Source organism: Cucumis sativus, chromosome 5, assembly GCF_000004075.3.
Source record: "Cucumis sativus cultivar 9930 chromosome 5, Cucumber_9930_V3, whole genome shotgun sequence".
Taxonomy (NCBI): Eukaryota; Viridiplantae; Streptophyta; class Magnoliopsida; order Cucurbitales; family Cucurbitaceae; genus Cucumis; species Cucumis sativus.
The window spans coordinates 18,811,006-18,816,851 of NC_026659.2; the positions used below are offsets into that span (position 1 = coordinate 18,811,006).

General features: G+C 30.9%; 1 long non-coding RNA gene across 1 annotated transcript; it reads right to left on the reverse strand.

Annotated features, from left to right (window-relative positions):
- Positions 1 to 329: 329 nt before the first annotated feature.
- Positions 330 to 2,635, reverse strand: LOC116404029. Its single transcript, XR_004216963.1, has 2 exons — positions 2,495 to 2,635; positions 330 to 670 (listed from the first exon to the last, which is right to left on the reverse strand). It is a non-coding gene; the product is annotated as an uncharacterized LOC116404029 (long non-coding RNA).
- Positions 2,636 to 5,846: the final 3,211 nt, after the last annotated feature.

Below are 5,846 nucleotides of genomic sequence, written 5' to 3' on the forward strand. Positions count from 1 at the left end.
GTCCATGCATTGTTGTCTTGGCCGTTATATGTTCAACACAACATACATTGAAACAATGTGTGTAAAGCATATATAGATGGCAACAATGTTGGCTTAATTCAAAGAACAAATACACACAATCTATCAATGAAAACAACAAGTTTTCTTATGATCAACCCGAGTATAAATTGATCCTAAGTAGTCTCGACAAGAGTCGAAGGGCTGATACAGAGAAAGTTTTTGTTAAAAGGCATGATATTGAGCTTTTTTGAATCGAGTTTGTCAGGTAAGAACATAAAAATGAGAGAATAATATATATTATTACTTGGTATAAGAATAACTTTGAATAGTAACTATGAACTTAAAGAGAATAGATGAAATGAAGGTGGATGAATATAAAGCAATATTTGTCAAATGAATTATAAGAATGGAGATAAGATGAGCATGTCTCATTTTTTCTTATACTTGAGAGGAAATTCCTATGTTCATGAACATAACCTCTAGGTCTCAACCTCTCGATGAGTAGCCACATTGCCATGTCTCTATGGTGCATGGTTTGGTTACTATGTTTACACATGTCACGTCCTGCTCCAAATGTCGCACCACGCGACTAGATGAAGAGTGTACAGACTACACATTCAATGCATATCTCTTTTGAGATGATGTGCTCAACGCCTAGTAAGTGAAACACCTTCATAAATTAAAATTTTAAACTCAGAAGATGAAATTGGAAAAAAAAAAAAAAAGAACACTTAATTAATTAATGAACAACCATAAAGGTACATTTGATCATTGGTACTCAAGTCCTCAAAAAGGGACAAAATACAGACTCAACCTGACTCGATTTTACTCAACTAACCCCTACATGTTATGTGGAATGACAGTGGCCACTACCAAAATGATGTAAGTACCAAGATCGGCTATAAGAAATTGGCAGAGTCACTTAACATTTCACAGTTTATCGTAACATATGCCCCTCATATACCAGATATTTATTTCGCATAATTGTTTTACATATTTTCTACTTACCCTTGTACTTCTTTCCTCAGCTTAAGCGTTTACCACTCTTTTGCCAAATTAGGACTATGCGTAGTAAATTCAATATGTATAGCAATTTCCATCAATTCCTCATGCAATATGCATATTCCATTTTTAGATTACACAGCAAGTAAAAGGCATCTTATACTAGATAACACAACAAGTATGAGGCATCTTATTCAAGATCACACAACATGAATAGGCATTCTATTCCATATCATACAACAAGAATAGAGCATCTTACTCTAGATCACACATAAAGAGTAAAGCATCTTATCATAGAGGCTACAAAGTCCACTTACTTTGAAACATAACATTAAGACTCGATATTTTTAAACATAAAGTGATATAGTATTCAAAGAGTATATTATCACAATGTCTTTTCATTTGTAAACTCACTTACGTCGGTGGGTGAAAAACATGCAGAAAATCATAAGGTTTATGGATTCGAAAGGAGACAGTAAAATATTGAATAAGGTTTTGGAAGCTCTTTTCTTTATTTGGAAACTTTTAGTGAGAAAACCACTCACTATAACGGTTGATCAATTTTCTAGTTTAGCTTTCCAGGCCAAAGTCCCCATGCTCATTTCAGAATCTTGGTCGAAATGAGCTTGTTCCTTGTCTTGAATCCTTACACTTTTCAGTTTTCTCTCTTAGAAAAATTAGGGTAAAAAGTAATCTTAGATGACTTGAACTCTCTATTTATAGACTTTTTTAGGCTAGTCTTTCCATACCGAAATGATTTCTCCAACCAACGGTAGGAAATGTTTCAATCCTAAAATGTCATATGCCTCTATCAACCCTTATCTTGAACTCAGATTGGGCAACTAGCCGGTTCCATCAATCATTGACCTACTGATATCCACATCACATTACCCTCCCTAGGTGAAGTAGGTTAATTTTTCCATTTGATTGTCGTGCACCCTTCCGTGTAAGGGTCCTTATCGTGTAACTCATCTGTAATCTTCCATTTTACTAACAAGAGTCTCTTCGCACACTACTCTTATCGCAAAGTCTTCATCGCATTGGTTATATGTGATCAGGACCTTACATCACAAGCATGAGAATTATATCTCACCCTCATCCTTGCTTCAGATGTTAATCTCTATAAACACTTGTCCTCTCGTGTAGTTATTATTATTATTTTTTTTTGTAGCATAAATTTTGAAATAATCAACTACAAGACAAATTATGTTTAACTGGTTCATGAACATATCAACTTCTCAAATGCTTAAAGGATCCAAGGTTATGTCATCCTAACTCATTGGATAATTAGTTATGCATGGTAAGGACATAAGAGATGATAAAACCAAGTGAAGAAATGGACATCCTAATATATATAGATTAAATGATGAGTTCTTTTACAATATACATAAAAGTTGTAGTACAAAATATGAAGTAAATAAAAAGTGGAAAGATAAAGGGAAATAATGCTCTACGGTAAGATATGGGACAACTCCCTTCTTAGTTTACTAACCGACATGATGAGATTTTCAATGAAGATCCTTAAGAATGTGGAGATGACAACTTATGAAATTCTCTCGAATTCAAGGGTGATGCTCATCTCTTTCTGAAGCCAAATTAATTCTCTAGTTCTTAATCTTTTTGGCTCTCGACTCTCTCCTTCTATTTCTACCAAGTGATGTATATATAAAGCTTGCGTAAGGACTACAACTAGTAAAAAGAACAAGTGCAGAATCGTTAGCAACTTTTTTACGTCTTTTATTGCCGTTGTCAATGTTCTCCTCCATCCTATGCGCTAGCTTATTCAATAATGCTCTAAGCATATACTACAAGGGTTGGTCCATAAATTAGATGCTAGGTTGTTGACTTTGTTGGTGCATAGCTTGTTCTTTATGCTTCTACAAGATATTTGCGTGTTTGTTAATTTCTGATCCATGTATCCTAAAATTTCAGGGCATTAGTGATAAAAATGAGACATAGATCATCTTTTAAATGAAGTGGCAAATATTGCATATTTTAACTCAATTTTGTATGTGTTTCTACTTATTTTTCTTCTAAAGCACCAAAATATATCATGACTTTAAGATGGGATAACTTGTAAAATTTATAACTTATCAGACATTAAGTTATTAATTAAATTTTATTTAACAACTTTGATGTTATTTTATTATTATTTTTACAATCTTATTCTTTTTATGACATTTAACTAGAGGTAAATTTTTTTATTACTATGTTGCATTAGGGTTCTTATTGGAAGGTTATTTAAATTTTTCTATTAGGTTGTTTTAATCACATTTACAAGGAGTTAAACTTTCAAGTATAGCCAACAAGCTTTCTGAATTTGACAATTCATATGTTGAGTCGCATGCCAATTGTTAGGATTTATGTCCTAAAACTTCTAGATTGTAAATATAATTCATTGACCATTATTAATAAAGTGTTATTATTATAATTTCAATAAGTGTTATTGATTAGATTATTGGCTTTGTTTTAATAACCTAAATCCAATAAACTAACATTCTAAGATGTTTAATGAGTCTTGAACAGTATGTAGAGACATACAGGGATCAATGTTCGAGATCAACTTAAAGGGTCAATAAGATAGAGATAAGAATGGGTACCTTATCCTGATAACACTGTGGATACGATTCACTTTGTATTTGATGATACAAATGCAATGATCCAATGTGTTCGTGTAGGTGACATACGAATGAGGGTATCATATGCAATGAGTTTGCATAAGACCAGACCACAAAATAGTAACCATTAGATGTAACTCCTTTAACTAGTTGAGTTTCTATTTTATTAGAATGACCTAGGTAACTTAGTCTTAATCCATAGTGTATTATGAACTCTTGTTCGTGAGCGATTTTTCTTTGATTTATACGAGTGAGAATGGACAGATTGTTGACTCAATATGCTTATCATTTTACCGACAAGACCGGATTGGAGAGCTGAGAACATAATCACCAAAAATGAAATTAACTTATTCTCGACTTTAGGGTAAGCAGATGAGTGTTCCCTTAAATGGTATCTCTAAAACTTGAACAAAGAGCCATACCCTCTTTATGGCACGAGATGAATTTTTGTTTATTGGTTGGATCATAAACAAGTTGTTCATTAGAGAAGCACTTATATTTAAGGACTAAAAGTAACCAAGGGGTAAAATGGTAATTTAACCCAGTTGGTGTTTTGAACACTCGTGAAAGACTTACTTATTGTTATTGGTCTGTATTCGTGGACACAAAAATATATCTATAGTGAGAAGAGTTCAGTAGTGAGTCTTTAGTGGAGTACACACTTAACGAATATTGATTAATATGGTTAATGAGTTTAGCCAATTAATCTCATATCGTTGTAGCTTCTAACCTATAGGTCCATTAAGTTCACTTCCTAGCTCATAAAGGGTAATGTGATTTATTTATATTGATTTGAATTTGAAATGTCCAAACTTACTTTAGGAATTAGTATAATGTATTACCATACATTATAATATAAAGTTTATATTTTAATTAAAATTTATTATATAAATTAAATTTTAGATATGATTCAAAATCAATTTATGAGAGATAAAATATTTGAATGAGTTCAAATATTAATTTAATGTGAATTGGATTCATATTAAAACTATAGGTTAAAATTTAATGCGTATATGATACACATTAAAACTGAAAAAAAAAATTATATTTGAATATGATTCAAATTTGAATTAAATTAAATATAAAATATTTAATTTAGCAATTAATTAATTAGAGAGTTAATTAATAGTTTAATTTGATTTGATTTAATTAAATTAAAACTATAAAATATGATAGAGATATTCATTAAATATGATTTAAATTAAATACTAATTAAAAATTAATATAATATAATATAATTAATTAGTTAATTTAATATATTTTAAATTAATAGAATTTGATGATTCTCTTCTACATTAACTTCATGAACTTCACGAAGAAGAGAGAGTTATAAATACGCAGAAGAAAATAGGTTTTTCAACCTAAGTCTTTGTCTCTCTGCGAATTCTCTCAGAGATTCTGTCAAAAGATTTTGTTTATTCCAATTGGTTCCCACAAATCAATCTCATCCTAGAGGATAGGAAGGTTTCTGACGGATGGTGTCCCCAATTTGTTACTAGATTCAGAGGCGTCAAACTATGTAAGTTTTTCTTTCTTTAATCTATAATTTTAAAAAGCATGCTTAGCCTCGATTAGAAAATTGTTTATGTAACTATTGACAATGTACAATATTTTAAAGATCTCATTTAAATTGATCTAAGGTATATGTAAAATCTTCCACTGCGAGGGGATTTCAACCCTTCACTGATAATATTCAACTAAGATTGATCATCAACCTATTTGTGGAGTGTTTCAATCATGGGACAAGGAACCTGTGCTAGGATGGTTACTTTAAATCTACTTTAAATAGATTAATTCTAAGGTTATTCATGACAAATTGTCAAGAGTAATATATGAGCTTTCATTAAAAGATTGATGAAATGCTTGAAGAAGACTAACCAAAACTCCAAATGATCTTAATGATACTTTTCAGTAGATGAGATTCAAGAAAAATGGAATGTTTATTGTTTTTGGTAAGTTGAGAACCATACCTCTAAGGTCTTTTAATATACTAGTTCAATTAGAGTTTTCATTAAACCCTAATCAATCTAGGAATGAACTCTACCCATTTAGTCCATACTCAGTTAGAAATATGACACAACCTAATATAAAATGATCCAATGTGATAAATAATTAATTCACATACATAGTCTATGCTCCAATTATATGATTATTACTTAAATACGTTTAACAATCTTTCATATGGACTATGTGTTATGTACCTGATGTAATTGAATCATGTGAACC